Consider the following 20,578-nt stretch of genomic DNA (forward strand, 5'->3'; position numbering starts at 1 on the left):
TCCTGTCTTCCTCTCGTCATGACAGCACTAGGATAGATTGATCCAGTAATGTTCTTACCCTAACTGCCCCCATCTTCCAATTACGCTTTTCTTGTAGAGCCATTTTTCTCCTTATGGTCCCAAATCAAACACTTTATTCAATGACTCTAATATTAACTAGACACTTGTAAACTGGAAATTTCCATGAAGGAGCTTAATTATCATTAAATCTATATTTATTGTTATGTAGGAATCACTTGTTTTGAGTCTCCCAGTTCTGAATCCCCAGATAAGTTGTGTACTGCATTGTGCCTAAAAGTTTAATTTTTAACATGTAGACAACCCGTTTTTACACGAGGCAGTCTTGCCGTCCCACATAGCGATGGGATACAGTGGCTGTGATCTTTGTCTTTGGTTGGAGATGTATCGGGCTGAAGGCTCTGTATATACTTATTTATATACTTATACTTATTTATCAGGTCTCTAATACTTATTTGAGTGTCTGTGATAGTTCTGATGAATTGAAGATGTATGGCCAGAGCCCAGAAAAATGCAGAGGAATCTGGCTTTGAAAGCATTGCTTATACAGTGTTATACATGAAAAGATTAGGAGTTCCCATTGTGGCTCAGCCAGTTAAGAATTGGCTGAGGGTTCGATCCCTGGCCTCACTCAGTGGGTTAAAGATCCAGCATTACTGCAAGCTGTGGTGTAAGTTGCAGATGGGGCTTGGATCCCATGTTGCTGTGGCTGTGGCACAGGCCAAGAGCTGCAGCTCTGATTCGACTCCTAGCCCAGAAACTGCCATATGCTGCAGGTGTGGCAATAAATAAATAGATACATAAATATAATTTGTAAAAAAAATAAATGAAGAGATTAATTAATTCCTTACAGAAATATCCCTGGTCTTAGTGGACAGGATTTGAAAGATCAGATGCTTTGTGTACTTAAAGTATGATCCATCTATTTATTACATACCAAGAGTACAACCCATGCTTGTACCAAAGTCTAACCTGTGTATTAAGTAACTACATTTTATTATTATTATTTTATATAATGATTTTTATTTTTCCCCATTATAGCTGGTTTACAGTGTTCTGTCAATTTTCTACTGTATAGCATGGTGACCCAGTTACACATACATATATAAAAACATTCCGTGTACCATTCAATATAAAGATGAAAAGACCTGAGGGCAACAGAGAGTCCTTGACTCTTGAATTTTTATTCTACTCAAAAGATTTGTTTTTCAATTTGAAAAGATTTTTCTTTCAGCAAAGTGTTCCTTCTCTTAGTCTTAATCATTTTTAATTTAGACTCAATCATTGAACGTTCTTGTTTTGTGGCACTGAGTTTTCATTGTTTCTTTCTAAGCAAAAAAAAAAAAAAAAAAAAAAAAAAAAAAAAAGGTGTTTTCTCATTATCTCACTGTCTGCTGATGCTTTCAGTGGTCTTTTTAGACACTAAGGTCTTCCTGTTCCTCCACAAATAGATGCTTGTGGGTTCATTCACTTTCTCAGCCTTCAAATTCCCACCCAGTTTCCCTCCAATCGTAGGAGAATTTTTCTCCCATTTAGAGTTTCTCTTTTTATTTCTTAGACCACATGTAGTGCCTCTAAATACTCTAGTATAACAAATCATCCTTATTTTGCATTAGTAATTCCTAGAAATTGCTTTTTTTTTTTTAAGCTATGTACTCAGATTCAGAAAACCCTGAAACAGGAAAAGGAATCTCAGTACCCAGAAATGATCACAATTTGTATATTGATCCTGTTCTCTCCTGTTCTTTATTGTACACAGTGAAATGCCTCTTTTGTTTAGAAAAATGGGTTTTAAAGAAGACATGGTGTAAAAGCCATGATATGAATGTTTTCCCAACTATTATTATGTCCAATTTACACTATTATTTAAAAATAGGATGTTGAATTTAATTAACAAACACATTTATAAATAGAAAGTATTTTCAAATAGTTCAAGGGAAAACAGAGTGAGGACAACAAGTTATTAATGGAAGCCCTTACGAGATGAAGCTGGGTACCAGCCTTACTTAATACTTTAATAAATGATTTGGAAGTTAGAGTGCATAGTGAAATCTCTGCGTTTGCACATTACACTAGCTATTCTTATGGATAAATTATAGGAAGAGCTCACCATGCTCTGAGAGTAAGCAGAAAAGTGACTGATGAAATTCAATAAAAATGCATTTTAAGGGGAAAAATGTCCTGAGCTGTAGTTGATAATATGATGGTTTGGAACTATCACTTATGAAAGAGCAAAGAAGAGCAGTTTTATTCTGCTGCTTGAAAATATGGTTTTAGGCAACAAAGTCAACAAAACACCGGTCATTATTCATTCATTATACAAATAATTGTTGAATTCCCCTTACATAATTATAAACATCATGCCAGATTCTAAAGATGTAGTTGAAAAAGCACAATCATTTCTGGCTCATTTCTAGCAGCTAGATTGCAAAACTCTCCTTTCTCTCTCTTTCTATTCCATCTCTCATCTCTGTTCCTCAGCACTTCTAGAAGAACCAAAACTTCCACACTCTACCTGATGCCATTATTCATGTAATCAGCATGGCCCACCTAGAATGCCTGGGCAGTGCTGCCACAGGGGCCAGTGCTGCTGCTTAGGGTTCATTCCTTAAAAAATATTTTCTTAATAATTATGAAGATGTAACTATGCAGAGTGCTTCTGAATAATTATGAAGTAAAGTGCATATCTCATTCTACCCCTTTTAATGTGCTGTCCTCATTTTTTTTTTTTTGCATTTCTCATTTTTAGTAATAATCTTGCACAGTATGCTATCTTGGTAAGTTACACTTCTGTATATTTTTTGAAGGGATATTGACAGCGTTTTGAAATCTATTTTTGATAAATAATATTTTAATTTGAATTAAAAAAACTGACAAGTTTTTACATAGGCCCTACTGTCATAGAACTTTCTAACACACTGAAAACAGAAACAAGTCTATTAAAACACAATTAATGACAGGAAGAAGCATAAAGCAAAATTACAACACAACAGCTGTCTGCATTTAGGCAGAGAGCTCTCCTGTGAGGGCCATGTGCTGAGGGTCTTACCCTTTGATGGTTCTGAATGAAAGGGGAGGTGGGACGCATCCAGGGGCAGAAACTTTACAAACCATTAGCTTTGTGTCTATGAGTCCTGCTGGAATTGCAAAATATGGTTGTACTTACAGTCTTAAAATTCTCAACAAAATTCCCCAAACCAAGGTAATTTTAATTCACAACCATTAAAGAAAACCAATGAAAGCCTTTGATGGGGCCTTGAATGTTGCTTTGCTATAAATTCCATCAGAGAGGGTGGTTCTTTGTCTTTTTTATTCTTACATCCCCAGTGGCTGGTCCATGATAGCAGTTCAGTTAATACTTGTTTATTTCTCACATCCTTACATGCTGCCAACTCTGTGCCAGACATTGTTCTAAATGCCTTTCAGATATTAACTACTTCATCCTGAAAGCGACCCTTTGAGATATGTATTCCCATAAAGGTGAAGACAAATACCAACCACTTAAGTAATTTCTTCAAGATCACATAACTTGTAAATTAGAGAAGATGGGATTCTAACCCAGGCAGCCCAGTTCAGTAGTCTGTGCTTTTGTTACTTGATTGTGCTTTATTGAATTGAAAATAATTCAGAGAGAACCACTGATTCATATACACCTCCAGTCTTCATGCCTGTGTTTTTGAGCATATACCCAATTATTTCTCTTTTATCATGCCTGAAATCTCCCTCACCTTCTAACCAGATAAGAAAAAACCTTATACTTCTTGGTATGTTATGTAATACTTTTCTTAATTTGGCTTTGTTGATTTTCCACCTTATTTCTTTGGACTTCCCATAGGGGTAGAATACAAGAAAACATAAAGTATTCTAAGGGCCCAAATAGGGGTTTTATATCACAGTGATCTTGACTTCCCTTTGCCCAACCCCAGTTTTACAGATCTATCAAGATCAGTTTAAGTGTCATTTGTTCTATGAAGATTGCAGGGAGTTGTCTAGTTTGTGTACATAATCCAGGGCCTAGCAACGTGTCAAGTACAGAGGATGGATGGGTATGGTCACAGAAGCATGCACTGAACAGCCCCTGCAGACTCCTCACTTGCCTTCACAGGCATCTTCATATACATCTGTCTATGACATTCCCATAGTCTGCTAGGTCAATAGTGGCCCCCGGATTTGAGCAGTGCACACTGGCACAACCGTCCAAGACAGCCCTCTGGTAAATGGCAGGGGCTCAGTAAGGGTTTCTTGACTGAGGTAGGCATTTCCTTGCCATTGTGAAGCCAGAAAATGTTTGGTCTGGCTCTGTCTTTCCATTGCTATTTGGAGAGCTTTGGCTCTTCAGTTGTTGAACCTATATTTCGAAATCTCTATTTCCTTCCACGTAACTGCTTGGTATAAGAATTGAGGTGATTCCAACTGAATGCCACACTGTATCTTTGGATAACTTTGATTTCCACAAGAAACAAAAATCCCTAAGTTTCGGAGGCAGCTTGAAAGAAAAAAAAAATTTTTTTTAAACGTATTTCATGTACCATATGCTCTGAGAAGAAGCGATGCACCTTAGAGTTTGGTTTTCTCACCCAAGGGGATAAAGGCACTTCTTTTTCTACAAGACACTCAGAGGAAAAGGAAAGAAAGGCAGTAACTCTCAGCAGCCCTCAAAGTCAAGTCTAAAACAGGTCCAGCCTCTCTCTCACTCCCAAAGCCCCAGCACCAAAATGAGGGCACTGAAGCCTTTCCCTGCCCTGTGCATGAGTCTCATTGTATAGTGAGCTCTATATACTGGAATTATTAATGGGTTTTATATAGGTTTTCTTTTATCATTTTAATTGACATTAAGTTCATATTCAATAGCAACTCTAAAGAGCTCATTAAACGTGCACTTTAATGTTCTAAGTATATACACATGCACACATTTTTTATACATATTCATAGATATGTCTATATATTGAATATTTCCGTTGTAATTTTCCAGCAACTTCAAAGTCTTCTATATGTTTATCATGAGCTAAGTTTATTGGATGTATCTACTTTGATATTTATAATAATTAAAAAATAACATGGGGCAAATAGTATTGAACAATTTAGGATGTTTTCTAGACATTTTGATATGTGGCCAGAAAAATATAATTTACTAATTAAGCAAGAAACATCCAGGAGGATTAAACCATACTTAATTGCTACTTCTGTTGAGAAAAATACCACTGACTGACAGAACTCACAGCATGTTTTTGATCTCTCTTCCACTTTTATTTTTCTCCCTGCTCAGAGAAAGTAATTAACCATTGTGGAAAGAGGAAGCCTATATGATTCATTTAATAATAAAATATCCTTAAATAAGAGAAGTAGAAGATTCATTTAAGTAGGGGAAGAAATCAATCTTATTTCATAAAATTTAAATAAAATATAACTCAGACTGGTGACATTTGCATGTGAAGCTATAATGTAATAAATGAGTGAAACATAAATTTTAGGAAGAAAGAAGTTATGTAACTGAACAGATAAACAATTTAAGGTTATTTCCCCTCTGTATAAACTTTTTTTTTTTTTAACAAAGCAAGGATAAAACATGTAAATCCTGTCCAAAAAAAGGGGGTAAAATGTGTACATTTTTTGAGTTTCTTAAAGTAGAACTTTGGACTTTTGATTGAGAAAAAGACCAACAACTGCAGTACTTCACTTCAAATTTTCTTTACAAATCTTCAGGAAAATAATGTTTTAAACAGGAGTGTATTGGCGTTCCTGCTGTGGCACAGTGGGTTCAGAATCCGACTGCAGCGGCTCTGGTCGCTGAGAAGGAGCAAGTTTGATCCCAGACCCGGTGCAGCTGGTTAAAATGATCCACCCTTAGTACAGCTGTGGCTCAGATTCAATGCCTGGCCCAGGAACTTCCATATGCTGCAGGTGCACCATAAAAAATAAATAAAATAAAATATGGGTGTATTAGGAAGGAATATTTTACATTGTTTTTCTCAGCTTAAAAAAAAAAATTCCCTAAATGTTGTTTTGAACACTGATAAGGAATTTTTCAAGAAGCCCAATCAAATAAAATTGAGTATTCAAACTTGGTAGTTTTGTGAGGTTTTTAGTGATTCTGTCCTGCAACAGCCTTGACATTGAGCTGGGTTTTACCTGTTTAAAGCATGACCTCTTCCAGTGGAGAGCGGCCGTGTGGACTGGTGGTTAGAGTGTATTAGGACCACAGCTGGCATGTGAATCCACAGCTGAGCTTGCCAAGAGCAGAATGGTTTTAGAACACTGAGAGACACAAATGCTCCAGAAGACCAGAAGCCCACTTTTTGTATACAATGTCCAGTTTTACAAATCTGAAAACAATTTATTTGAAAAATAAAACAAAGTATCAATAAATTGGTTTTCTATGATCACTTTTTTCATAAACCCTTTGTGTTGTATATAAAGACATAATCTAGTAAGAAAGCATCAGACAAGACATTACAAAAAATCGGCATTATAAACTCAAGCGCACATAAACATGTATATACACATTTCTATTTCTTTGTATTTTCAAATAAGGTGATAAGCTACATATATTCTAAAACGAGAATAGAAAACTTTTTTAATATCCTCAGAACCCTCCGAGAACGACATTTTTGTTTTGTTAAGCAGACTTCCCAGCTTCTCTGTGAAGTTCCCTTTGAAGGACATAATGATAAATAATGGAGCGATTTCAATTGTTATTTTGCCAAAAGGTATTGTCTGTGTTTTGTGTTCATCGTGACTTGTGAAATTCAGCTGTGTCCTTGGTGGGTCCTCGTTAGCCAGAGCAGGGAAAAGGCAAAGCCATTCCATTGTGGCTCTCCCCAGAGTGAAAAATCAGATGCCATGCATTAATGGTTATTAGTTTGATGGCTGCTTGCCTACTGTTCTGACTGAGGGGTGGAAAAGTTACCGTCGCATTTAAGCCTGAATCAATGTGAGCCAGAGATAATTTGGAAGCTCTTTCTGGTAAGAGTAGCTCTTTTTAATGTATCATTTGGGTGAATTTGGATGATTTAAACTGCTTTTGTCTTTCTTACTTACATGTCTGCTGAGGGATCAGCCCATACACTCTGAATTTCTTACTTTTATTAATTTGGGTTTGGTCTTGGTCTAGAAACTGTAGATGAGTAAATAACCCTGAAGTCTCTGTTGGTAGAAACTTCTGTCCCTTTAGAGTCTAATGCATGAAACTAATAATTTCACACCTCTTATGCTGGAGCTATACTGAGTTTTAGTAAGTGTTTTGCTTGCTTCCACATTCAAAATATGAATAATTTTTCCTGCCATAAGTAATTATATCCATTTCAGTGTTAAAAAAGAAAACGCCTCGCTGTATTCCTGTATTGTTAGGACCAAATATCATTTCATTTCCAAGTTTTTTATTGAGGAATTTGCTGCACTGGAAAAAGTTTTTGAGTGAGCTATCATAAAGCATAAAATGAATTTAGAGCCTGTGAATGACGAATAAGATTTATCAAGCAGCAAAAAGCAAATTGGTACATTTAAAAGTTAATGGTATTTTGGAGTACCAAATTACAGTGGGGAGATGACAGAAATATTTTGCAATTCCAAAAAGCACCCTAAAGACTTGAAGTGTTTAACGAACCATATCATGTGGTATTATAATATTGGTTTACATTCCTTTTGGACTCTGATTGCATTAACTTATGTTTTCCAGAGGTGGGTGTTTTTGAAAGGCGGCTGTTTATTAATGTTTTGTCATTTTCTTCATAAAGCTCAGTAATGGGCTGTAGCTGGCTAATTTAATCCATAAGGCACTTTCATCCTCTGTTGCAGGTTTTAAGCAGAAGTCAAATTGCTTTGTTACATTTAGGTATAGAACAAAGGCATTATGTCATGTCATTCTATATGTATACATCCCACTGAGCTCCAATAGTTGCAAAAAGAAAACTGCACTTTATTCCTTTCCCTCTCTGGAAAGCAATAGGTATAGGAACTCCAAAGCAAACAAATACAATTAGCATGTCTTAAAGAGAGAAAAAACAAAAAACCCTATGGCAGCAGGAAAGTTTTGGAATCGACCCTATTCAAGCTCTGTGCCCTCTCTCAGCTTGCTTTATTTTAAGCACTGCAGCCTAAAACTACAGTCTGCTCTGATTTCATGGACGTGAGTTTACTTGTAAATATCTGTTGTTAATGTTCGAAAACCTCTACCTCTCGAACTCTCTAGGCAGAAATTGCAAAACGAGGTTTGTGCTGATTTTTCATAATCCCCAGGATGTGGACTGCTGCTGTCTTTAGGGTCAGAAGACTGATGATAGGAGATGGGTGGGGTCTTGGCAGGGTGAGGGGTCTTGTTTAGATGCAGAAATTGGATTGTTTTCACTTTTTTATGACACTAACACAGCCCCATCCTAACTGAGCCACGACAGCCTGGCAGTCTGCTGGCTGATTTTTATTGCAAGCCCATTGGCAGAGAGCTCTGTCTGATTGTTCATTGTTTCTACTCAGTGTTCATCTTTTCTTGATTTCACCGCTGATGAATTGGCACAGAGAGGTGAATTTTGTTCACGACATTTTAGGAGAATATACAAATTGAATAATTATTTGAGAAAATCTGGATGTCTTCTGGAGCTTAACTGTTTGGAAACAGGATAGTTGCTAAAGAGCCAAAAATGTACCATTTTAAAAATTGCTTTTAGAAAGAATTCAAAAAAAAGAATATGTGTGTGCACATTTATACATGTAGGCACGACCGAGTCACTTTGCTGTATGGCAGAAATTTGCACAACATTGTAAATCAACTATACTTTAATAAAAAAATTCTCTTAGGATCTCAGAATTATATTCTGGAATCACTCTTCTAAATCTGTTTCCATTTTGTAATTGTATCACCCCGTCCATGTTTGTACAGGATATAGAATAGTGCAAATGCTTTCTATTTAGCATCATAATTTTGAGGAGAGCGATGGTGGTTAAAGTACAGAATTATTCCTGAGATTCTATTTGTTTTATAGACTAATCTATTGAATGAAGACATTTCTGAATATTATGTGTTGGAACCTCAAGTCACACAAAGAATAAAAATATCTCACGACTATAATCTATAACATTGTACTTTCTCAGGATACTCCACTTCAGATAATCTCACTTAAAAGGTCTGGAAGTACTATAAAGAACTGAGGTCCAGAGAGGCATTTTTCACATCAGCTTAACCAGGACTCTTATCTGAGGCAGCTAACAATCAACCCAAATGACTAATTTGATTTGCTACTTCTCTTCCTTTCCTTAATCAGAATTCTGATAGGGGGATTAATTAGCAATAAAGCAACATGAGGAAGAGGGAAAGAAAATGAGGACATAGATAATCCACAAACTATATATAATCATCCCTGCGTAATCAGAAGTTAACTATCATTAACATGACATTTGCTTTTAAAGCCAGGCAGAAAATTATGATTTTTGGCACTAACCTCATCTTTAATTATAGCACAGTACCATTCTTTCCCTGTGTTAGTTCAGATAGCTATAAATTATATTAGTCTAGGGCTTTTGTGTCATTTCCTTTCCTTTTCCATGATTTATATAGTCAGAATACTGACCTATAATTAAGTGTACTTGAGAATGGTCTCCGGTTAATTAAATGCTGTAGAGTGTGGAGGGTGTTCTTTGCCAAAATTCCAAGGGAAAAGGCCATCGCTGGGTTAAATATCTACAAGGAGTCTGGGTAAATCTTGAGTGCTGGCCTTCGGTGACTGTTGAAGCTGTCATGAGAAGTAAAAATAAATCTTTCTTGACTATTGTCTATAAAAGAATGTAAGATTCATCTTTTAGTATAATTTAAGGATATCACTTCAAAAAGTAATTGTCTCATTTGAGGCCTGCCCTGGTTTTCAATCATGAGTAAAACAGATACATCATATGGAAATGAAAAATATACTCTTGTCTTCCTCCCTCTCTTTATTTTTGTCCTTTTATCTTTCTCCATAACAATTCTCCATTCTCTGCCAGAAACAATTAGTTGCCGTTCAATCTGATTCCATGTGTGGATGCGAATTCGCTTCTGTGTGCAGTGCAGTAAGCTGGAGAGAGCCTAGCTGCACAAGCAAGGCACCCAAAGAGCCTACCCGATTGCCATCACTTGGCCTAACTCCCAGAGGGAGTGAAGACTGGGTTCCTCTTTATCTCATTTTCCATCCTTACTACCCATTCCCAGCAGTGCCTCCTCACCCGAATGTGGGTAGGCTCCAGATGATATGGACCTTGTTTCCATTCCAAGAACCCGAGGCGAATCTTAGGGCTTACATCAACTAAAGGGAGGGAAGAAGGAGTAGTGTGGAAGATGGGAAAGGCTCTCCTTCCTCTGTGGGTTCATGCAGAATGGAAATTCTCAATGTACTCAGGGGCTGCCTGCACCAAAACATTTGTTCAGGCAATTGCTCCCTGCACTTGGGTCATTGGTATACAGCAAAGGAGGTACACTGGCAGCTGGGTGGAGGGAGGCCTGGATGTTTTATTTGGCATGCACGGTGTTTTAAAATTTGAGCCAATGTTTTAAAAATTAAGAGATTTCAACCCCAATTCAGATTTCTGGCTTCTTTTGGAAAATAAGAAGATTGGCAACTCTCCATCTATATCCTCCAAACGTAATCTGAGCTGATAGGAGGGGACAGGTTGGCCATACATTTTGATGATCTGTGGGATCTGTGACATTACTGCCTGGCTCCATGTAGATGGAGTTGACAACCTCGTCCCTCACCTTCCCTGTACCCACAAAGTACACAGTTGGTGATGTGCAGGTCAGAGGTTAGTTTTTGGAGGGAGAGTTAGAGGGCTTGAGAGGTGATCAGATCAACCTTGGCTGAGCCAATATTAGGATGAGGGTAGGGAGACAAGCAAGGTACCCTTCCAGGTTTAATTTTGACTTTAAGAAATTGACTTTTTTTTTTAGTTCAGGAGCATCAAATATTGGCACTTTTCTACCATCTACCCTCCCCCTCCTTTTAAAAATTTCTCCTGTATCCCTAAAGTTTTCATTGCTGTATGGGATTTGTTAGAAAATAGAATATTTTCCTTTTAGATCTTTAGGAGTTCCGTGTTCCATGCTTGGATTTTAGGGAACAACTCTCCTCTTCATTACCCCATAGACTTTTTTTTTTTTTTAATTTTCAGCCCAGTAGAGAACTCTGTTTCTCTCCAATTAAGAAGAGTGATAATTTGTAGACAGAATCACTGTTAATTAGCTTCAATAACTCCAAAACCCAGAAAGACTATTTTATATTATACATACATATATATTGTGATAAAATACGTATAGCACATTAATTTTACCATTTTAACCATTTTTAGGTATACTATTTGATAACTTTAAGTATATTCAAAATATTGTGCAACAATCACCACTGTCCATTTCCAGAACTTTTCTATCATCCCAAATAAATTCTGTGCTGATTAAATAAAAACTCACCATTCATCTTTCCACAGTTCCATGTAACCTCCATCCTACTTTCTTCATAAATTTGCCTGCTCTAGGTTCTGCATACATGTGGAATCACACAAATATCTTTCCTTCTGTGTCTGTATATTTCATTCAACATAGTATTTTCAAGGCTTGCTCATGTTGTACCATGTGTCAGAATTTCATTCCTTTTTTAAGACTGCATAGTATTCCTGTGTGTGTGTGTGTGTGTGTGTGTGTGTGTGTGTGTGTGTGTGCGTGTGCGCACACACACACGTATGACATTGTTTATCCATTTATCTGTTGAAAGCCATTTGGTTTGTTTCCATGTTTTGGCTGTTATAAATAATGCTCAGTGAACATTGATGTTCAAGTATATATTTGAATCCCTGATTTCAATTCTTTTGACTGTATTCCTAGACACAAAATTGCCATGTCACATGTTAATTCTATGTTTAACTTTTTGAGAGATGATGAATGCAAATTGCCTTAAATGTTCCATTTAAATCCAGATCCTCACTCCCATTTATATTACAATAAAGCCAGACTTTTTTTTTTCTTTTGCCATAGAAAATATTTATTGGGTCAGAGAAAAGGCAAATTCTTCATTGATATTCTAATCAAAAATTTTTTCATCAGGGTCCAGTTTTGATGAATACCTTTTCTTTTCAAGCCCATATGCAGCACTTGTTAGTATCAGATTAACTGTTTTGATAATTTTTAACATTTAAGTTCTTCTATGAGACCATCACAGCTGATGAGCCTGTTCTCTGCAAGACTAGCAAAACCAGAAGACTAACTCTGGGTTCCCATTCTTCTATCCCCTAAAGTGAATTTGTTAACACATTATAAAACATATGACACAAAAATCTTTATGTAATCATATATGAACACATGTGGTTTGAGAATGATACTAACATACATGCCCATACGCACTGAGGAATAAATTCCACACAGCACAATCTATACCCACCAATAGCTTTGTGCCATGCTTTTCCTTATAAGCAAATGTCGCTCATTTTAGATAAATTTTACGATTCTCATCAAAACAATTTTCTCACTCACTTAAGCACACTTTAATTTTATTATGTAAATGAGCTTTGGGTATGGCTTGTAGAGTTAAAATCAGCTCTGAAACCCTTTACCGCTGACTTTGGTATAAAAGAAAACCTTCATTGACAGTAATCTAAACATGTCTCCTTTAAATGGTGGCCATGGTCTGTGTCTGCAGTCAAAGGTATAGTGTGTGGGGTTCATGTTTTCATTGTACGAAGGAGTTTCATTTGACAATTTTATACCAAATTGTCCTTTCTATTCATTCATGGAAATAATGGGAGCAGTTCTGTGGGTGGAAATTGCTTCATTGCCTCCAAAAACTCTCAGGACTAAGTCCAGGTCTGTGATGTTGACAATGTGGAGAGGAGATTCAGGGTGGAAACGATGGACCTATGTCTTTTGTTTAAAGATCTGAATTAATCCCATTTCCTCTTACATGTTATAGTAGGATAAGGGGATTGGAAGGATTTTATATCACTTTAGTTTTCAATATCGTCATTCACGTGAAATACCTGGCTGAGTAATGACTCAGATTTCTTCCATATCCAATGCCTTTCCTACTTTTTTTACGCTTGTCTTGCACCTCTCACAGGGCACACTCCTTTAGCTGGACCAAATTGAATTCCTGCCAATGTGCATTCCTAGTTTAACCAGCCAGTCTCATTCACCACATGCTGGGGGAAAGGCATGAACTCCAGGTTTCATTCTGCAGCTTGACAGTGGTGGGACTCAGGGAAAGCTGGGTCTGTGACTTGGGGTCTGATTCTCTTCCTTACTGATTTGTCAACTCCACCCAGTCCATTAGCCTTTTGGAGCACTACGTTACCTCATCTGATGTTTTCTGTGAGAAATGCAGGAATTTAGAGAGAAAATGAGGATTGGAATGAGGGAGGAAAGAAGGACAGCTAGGAGTTTTTATCTGAGGTAGAGTTGCCCAAGAGACTTTTAAGAGTAAAGCTGGGCAACATTAAATTTTAAGTTGCTTATCATCCAATGCTGTCATGCAATCCCCTTCTGTTACTAACACCTTGTAAAATATATACACATACACAATTTTTATTGCTGACACTTTGGAATAGGGATGAGTTCAAAGGCGTTTGACTTCTGAGCTAAGAGTCTGCAGAGAGAAAACAATACTCATAGGTGAGATATATATAATAGATTGGAAACTCATCATAAATAGAAAAATAATTTAAGTAGTTATCAGGGGAAATGGAGCCCTCCTGAGCATTCCTGCAGATACTGTACTAATTTTGGATTGCCAATTTTTTTTATCATGTCAAAGGATATTTTCAAAGACATCGTTGTTTTCTTCAATGATTTCATCATTATTTTCTTTCAATGATTTTAATCATAGAACAAAATTCCTTTATACTGAGTACAGGTATCCTTATATAAATTTTACTATATTGTTCTCATCTTTGCCTCATTTCCCCATGGACTGTTGAACATTTCATTCCTAGACAAGCATGTGAAAATGTTGAATCTAGATTCCAACTCCTTTGAAAGCTAAGGAGTCTGGTGTTTAAAGAAAGTAGCTTGCCCAGTTTACCTGGTTGGGAGTAACTTTGTCTTTGTGTCTCATCGAATATTTCCAGGAGGAGGAAGTGTTACTAATCAGGATCCCAGACCGAATGTCATAATTGTTTTCCCAGAGGCAAGACAAGGGTTTCACAGTACAGGAATGATGTGGTCATATTGATGTGGAAACTTTCTTAGAGTTTTTGGTCCTATAACCTCATTTTGCAGATGTTTTCATTTAAGTTTGGAAGCATTAAGTGATTTATTCAAGCTCACACAGCTGTTTTGTAGTAAAAGGGAGATTGAACCCAGGTTTCATGATTCCTGGTTCATCTAGACATTCACCCGTTTTGACACCTCCTGGGTGCCTTTACTGGGAGAGGTGCTGAGAAATAATAAACCACACAGTACTGTAGCTGTATTCACAATTGTTGGGTTTAGAAAGCGATAAATAGATGCATCAAACCTTAGCTTTGAAATGGAACTTAGAGTTTATTTACTCTAATTTGTAATTGAGATAATGAGGCCCTAATCTAATGAGGTAACTTGGGATGAACAGACAGATTTGAGTAATTCTGGTGTTAAGAGTCAACACAACTTGATGGCTAATTGACCATGGAGTCTGAAAGATAGAAAAGTCAAAGATATACAAGGAATTAAGAACTTGGGAGCAGAACAGTGTAGTTATTAAAAACTTGGACTGTGGAGTTCTCTGCCATTACTATTTGAGGGACCTTAGATCAGATGACCTCAGTTCACTCATCTGTGAAATCAAGGTCATTTCAATTTTAGGGGTTTTGTGAGGATCAGGGGGGTATTATATTTGTTGCATTCTATTGCCTGGCACATAGTAAGTATTATTATCAAGAGCATTAGTGGTATTGATTTATGAGAAGAAGTGAGGTGTGTTGGTTTTGGGGAATTCTTTCTCCATTAACTATGGATTCAATTTTTCGATTTATGAAGCATCTAGCACCTGACTACATCAATTAGCCATGCTTTGTATTGTGTCCTCCATTATCTCAGAGTTTTTTAACTGTTAAAAACAAATTAAAGGATTGAGAGTAGATTTGGGCTTCCAAGTTTTGGAACAAGAATTCAGTGAAACTTGAGTAAGAAGACCATCCAGGGCAATCCAGGGAAAGAGTGATCACTGTCCATGCTACGCTGTTGACTATGAACCCTTATTAGACAATGCAAAGCAAGTATCTTGACTCAGTTACCTAAAGTAGACTGCGCAAGGGAGAATTCTGTTGAGGTAATCTTAGTTGGTAGTCTGGTTTATAAAACACTTCTGAGTTTAGGGGGAGACATTGTAACCAAAAGCATCACATAAAACAAACTTCTATTTCCTTTTATTGCATTTGGTGAAGGTTATTAAGAATGTAATTCTTTCTGCTTGCTATGTGATTAGCAGCCAAACCTTTTGGGGGTAAATTTTCATTGCTGTGCTCTTGTTATCGCAAATGGAATTTGCATGCCTAATTCTCTTCCCTCCATATTGAATCCATACCCCTTTAGGTCTAACGGCATGCTAAAAATGATTCCAAATCTCCAATGTTGATTGTGGGCCATATGTTAGCACTAATTATATAAATGAGACTTGGTGGCAATGTGACATGCTAAACATTCTGAGCTTAAGGAATTACCTAAATGAATTCTAGCTTGAGTTAGTGGGAGCAGAGGCAAGGAAATGCGGGCGCAGGTTTTGAGCAGATGTTAACAGGTCTGCATGGCTCTTCATTGCCTTTATTTGTCTAACTATAAGGACTGCTGATGGAACATTGTGTCAGAATATTTTAAGGTGCAATTTTCCTGAAAATTGCATTTTGCACCTACAGATGGATCCATTTTCTGAATAAGCAGAGTGGAATGACAGAATATCAAAGATTAAAATCTGCAGTCTTGCCATGAGTTTGAAATCAGCATTTATTGGGGCCAGTTGTTATGATCATTATATCATTGAAGCTGGAGACTTTCTAGCAGGACATTTCATTTAAATATCCAATGTTCTTGAATTTTAATTTTCAAAATAAAAATGAGTGAGGAAAAGAATGGTTCTGACTCAAAGCAAAAATGAGTAACTGTGGGAGTTCCCTGGTGGCCTAGTAGTTAAGGACTTGGTCTGGGAACTTCTGCATGCTGCAAGCATGGCCAAAAATAAAAGAAATAAATGTTTTAAAAACAAAACAAAAAACTGAAAAAATTGAATAACAATGTTGTAACTAACATTTTCTCCATGTGTATAATGACTAAGGAAGCTAGTTCCGGTGTGTGTTGATTGCAGAGGTCTGGTGAGCTTTGGAATCATAAATCATGCTGGGATGGGACTCCAACTTACCCCCTGAAATCATGACGTCTCAAATGTGTCGATGAGAAATTTGTCTGTTTCAGTGCCTGTGGTAAACCTGACTTATATCCTTCTTTCTCTCCCTCACAGACTTTGTGATTGGGTGGCATTGTTTAAAACTGGCTGGAAAGCAGCTGATTGGCACTCAATCCCCAGTCAATAAACATAATTAGAGCATCTCATTAGCATGGCACTTATGTTCCATTGTCCTGTCTTCTCATGTGTTTTTCACAGATCCCCTTAGGGATGTAAGCTCGGCCTTTTCATTCTGGGACTCCAGAATAAAGTTCAGTGCTTGGCACACAGCAAATATTTTGGCTGAATGAATGATACTGAAATCATAGAAATAGCTAACATTTGTTGAGGGCTTCCTATATTAAATATTTGACCAGCATCCTCTCATTTCATCCATACTGCAGTGTTCTAGATGGGTGCTGCTGGTGGCTTTGCAGATGAGGAAGGTGAGCCTTAAAGATTAAGCAGCTTGCCTGAAAAGCTCAACAATAAAAGCAATAGAGAAGGAATTTGAATGTAGAAATATCCAAACATGTTGTTGCTCACTCTTATCAGGTATTGATTCCATCTTTTAGAAACCTATGTCCTAAATTCATTATCCTCAAATCTACATTTCTGGGCATATTTTTGAGCGTTGTTGAGTTTTCTTGAGTGAGATGTTTTGTGTTCTGTTTGTTTTTATTGCAGTGGTAATCTAAGTAGGATGGATCTGAGTGTGTTTTGTGATCATCTGGATGACCATATTGTGATGGTGTTTACTGTGAAAGCACCAACTAGTATTGCTTTAATTGTAGAACATTATTCAGGGAGAGACAGAGGCAGACTAAATATGGAGATAACAGTGTATTTGTGCCAACAAAGCTTCCATAACATTAAGGGTTATAGAGTGGTTTAGACATTCTTGTGGAGAACAGGGATGGGATTTCAAAAAAACTATTACAGATTATATATACTGAAGAGATGTGATTATTAATTTCTTTTATAATCTTATTATTTGTTTTTCTTTATAACCTTATTTTGGTTTTATGGCTCTAGAGCACCTCAGGCATAAGGAGTTTACAATTTCATGTCTGTGTGTGTTTATGTAATAATAAATTGAATCTGTCCAGATTGGGGATTTTGGTTGTTGTTGGTTTTTCTCCCAGTGGCGTTACTTCTCTCTGAAGTCATGAGGCCTCCGTGGGTCTTAGGGATGGTGAGCAATGGTACCAGTTCATGGTGGTTAATATTATGCTTTCAAATGGACACTAATTCATTTCACCTGTGAAAGTTTATTTGCCACTGTTCTCCTTGTCATCTCAGACTGTACTGTCTTGAGCCATCCTGAGAATCTCAAAATGTTTTTTTAAAACATATTTGTAATTCAGTGGTTGTGTATGTAGTGGACAGTATTTTTATGAGTTCAGCATTACTAAAAGTCAGCCAGTTCAGTGTAGTAATTGCATAATCAAATCTTTTGCCTTTAGAAGCTAGGAGGGGTGGGAAGTTAGGGACAGGCAGCACATAGTCAAGAGCCCCATGCATTCTTTGCAGAATGTTGTTGCAAATGAGGTTACTGAGCTAACTACAACTCATATATTTCTGCTGTAATACAGCATATACATTCTTAGAAAAACCTGGAATTCTGAGAAATGACACTTAATAACAGCAAGGCTCATAGGAAAGTAGTGGTGGAACAAACAAATGAGAAGATATGCAACTTTGAAATCTCAGCATGGATACACCTAATTAAAAATTATGGGTTCCATTGAAAAGACATACTTAATTCCTCATAAAGGAGTGTTTTATCATATGACAAAAGTTAGAGTAACTTGATGGTAGGGCTCAGGCTCCTTGAGTTACGGAGCTCAGATTAAATGGGGAGAATCATAGTATTAGTCTTTCTGAGGCAAGGCATGAGGTCAAATTGAGCCAAGAGTAAGAACATGGTTGAATTGTGTATAACACAGCTTTATTCTACAGCTTTCTGTGCTAGAGTATCTTGGCTCAATTGTTATCACTCCCCGAAAACTATTGATACGCTGGGGAAAGTCATACAAGCCTATAGAACTTCTTTCTTATGATGATATCATTCCTCTATTTCCCAATGCCACAGTGTTAATTTGTGTTATAGATGCACATGTAGCAAAAAATAAAAAGACTGACTATATTGGTATATTGGAAGGATAATTCATTTGATTGGATCTTGGACATTTTATGTTTGAAGAGGAGTGTTGCTTCATATTGAGAAATAGAACACCTGTAAATCATGAAGTCAGTCTAAGGGAGCCTCAGGCTATAAACTGACATCTCCTCTACTCCATGGAAACATGTACATTTTCTTTATGGTATTTTTATGGCTGCAGGGAAGGCTCTCATATACAGATAACCTTTGGTCCATTTAGGCTGGTGGGGTTAGAGTAGCATGGTTGGTTTCATTACCCTAATAAAGCATGTCCTTAACCATAGCGGTAAGGTGATATATAATTTTTTCAAAGGTGGCTCTGTAAGTCACATACATGTAAATCTCTTTCCTCATGTAAAATGACAAGGACCTGCTTGCCGATTTGTTTACCATAGTCCAAATAAAACCCTGTGCCTCTTTTAGATCACGGCTCAAAGTTCATCTCTCAGGCCAGCCAGTCTGGGGAGTTTTGCTCAGATTATCAGAGATGGTTGAAAAAGCCTTTGAGAAGGAAACTCTGGCACTCTGGGACTTAAAATCTTGATGTGCCCAGAGGAGTAGCACCAGTTAAAGAGGCAAACATCTCTGTCTACAGTGAGGGACAGCCTGGGCTGAAGAAGAGCCAGTGGGAGATGAAGACAGAAATGCAGCTAATACCAGAATTCTGGGTTCAGCTTCTAGCTCCTCTGTGTAGCAGGGCAGCACTGGGTCCTTCACCTGAAAGATGTGCAAAATCAATCCCCTGGAGTGTGGATGAGACGAAGCTGAAAGGATATTTCTTATCCCCATCTTTTCCACTGCGTCCCTTTACCTCAGGCTAGGAAAACTCTAGGGCTCTTTTCTATTTGCTTCATCAAGGCTAAAAGAAATTTAAGAGGAAAAAGTTCTCTCATGCCGTGACCCAGTGTTATATAATGTTCCATATATATATATAGTCTTTTGTCTTTTTAGGGCTACACCTGCAGCATATGGAGGTTCCCAGGCTAGGGACCTAATTGGAGCTGTTGCCACCGGCCTACGCCACAGCCACAGCAATGCCAGATCCGAGCCGAATCTGCAACCTACACCATAGCTCACGGCAATGCTGGATCCTTAACCCACTGAGTGAGGCCAGGGATCGAACCCACAACCTCATGGTTCCTAGTCAGATTTGTTTCTGCTGCGCCATGACGGGAGCTCCATGTTCCATCCATATAATCTCTATCTGTAATCATCGCCTTTACCTGTTCCCAGTTAGAAAACACTCTAAGCTGCCCTCAGTTTGTAGAGCAAGGTCATGAAATATGCCCTGATCATGTTAAGGTTTGGGGGCCTTGCCAGCCCTGGTTACCATGTCATCAGCTTCCTACCAACTTGGGAAGCCTTCCCGCACTTCCCCCACCTTGTCTCAGATCCATCTATAGTTCTCCAGTGTCAAAGCAACAGAGTAACTCCCACTGTGGCTGCTGTTGACCTCAGGGGCTCCCTCTCTGAGAGGGGGCGAGCATCATTCTCTCAAAGCCATGCCACAGAGGGTACCACAGAAGGGAGGTGTCATAGAGCACACCCAAAGAACTTCCTGTAGGACAGTGGAGAAATCTAATTCTCTTTCTCCCCCAGAACAGATTGTACAAATAGGAGGACCTCTGATTCATGTACTCAGAAGATGGTGTGCAATATAATTAAAGATCAAATTGGATGAAAGGCAAATTCACATATTTTTATGTTATGTGAGGACACATTTTACATTAAAAAATTAAAAGCAAAATAGTACCATTAAATTTTAAAATGAGAATATGTGCTTCTCAAATCTTTCCATTTGATGTAAAATTTATTTTGATCTTTGTAAGCATTGCTGGGAATAGGCACTATGTCAGATGTTACACTAGAGTCTCTGGGATGCAGTAAAGGACTCTTCAATTCCAAAAGCTGGCTTATAAATTGGATGCATTCTGAATGGATTGGATACAAGATGAATTTGATTTATGCCTTTAATTTTTCTACCAAGATCCCACAACTGCCTAGGAAATACTAAGCTAGATTGGCACAGCCATAGATG

General features: G+C 37.5%; 1 protein-coding gene across 11 annotated transcripts in view; it reads left to right on the forward strand.

Annotated features, from left to right (window-relative positions):
• RARB (retinoic acid receptor beta) overlaps positions 1 to 20,578 on the forward strand; it is a 787,370-nt gene that overhangs the window by 105,366 nt on the left and 661,426 nt on the right. Inside the window, exon 1 of one of the 11 annotated variants that reach the window (XM_084987263.1) lies at positions 6,734 to 6,981. The exons of 8 other annotated variants lie outside the window; for them this stretch is intronic. The gene's annotated coding sequence lies outside the window, so the exon portion shown is untranslated. Of the gene's footprint in view, positions 1 to 6,733; positions 6,982 to 20,578 lie in introns of those variants that run through there. 2 more of the 11 variants (XM_084987258.1, XM_084987266.1) reach the window with 2 other exon arrangements.

Source organism: Sus scrofa, chromosome 13, assembly GCF_054392235.1.
Source record: "Sus scrofa isolate SSC_HxYL_T2T_F1_AM1 chromosome 13, Sscrofa_HxYL_maternal_Yorkshire_Landrace_v2.0, whole genome shotgun sequence".
In the NCBI taxonomy this organism is placed as follows: Eukaryota; Metazoa; Chordata; class Mammalia; order Artiodactyla; family Suidae; genus Sus; species Sus scrofa.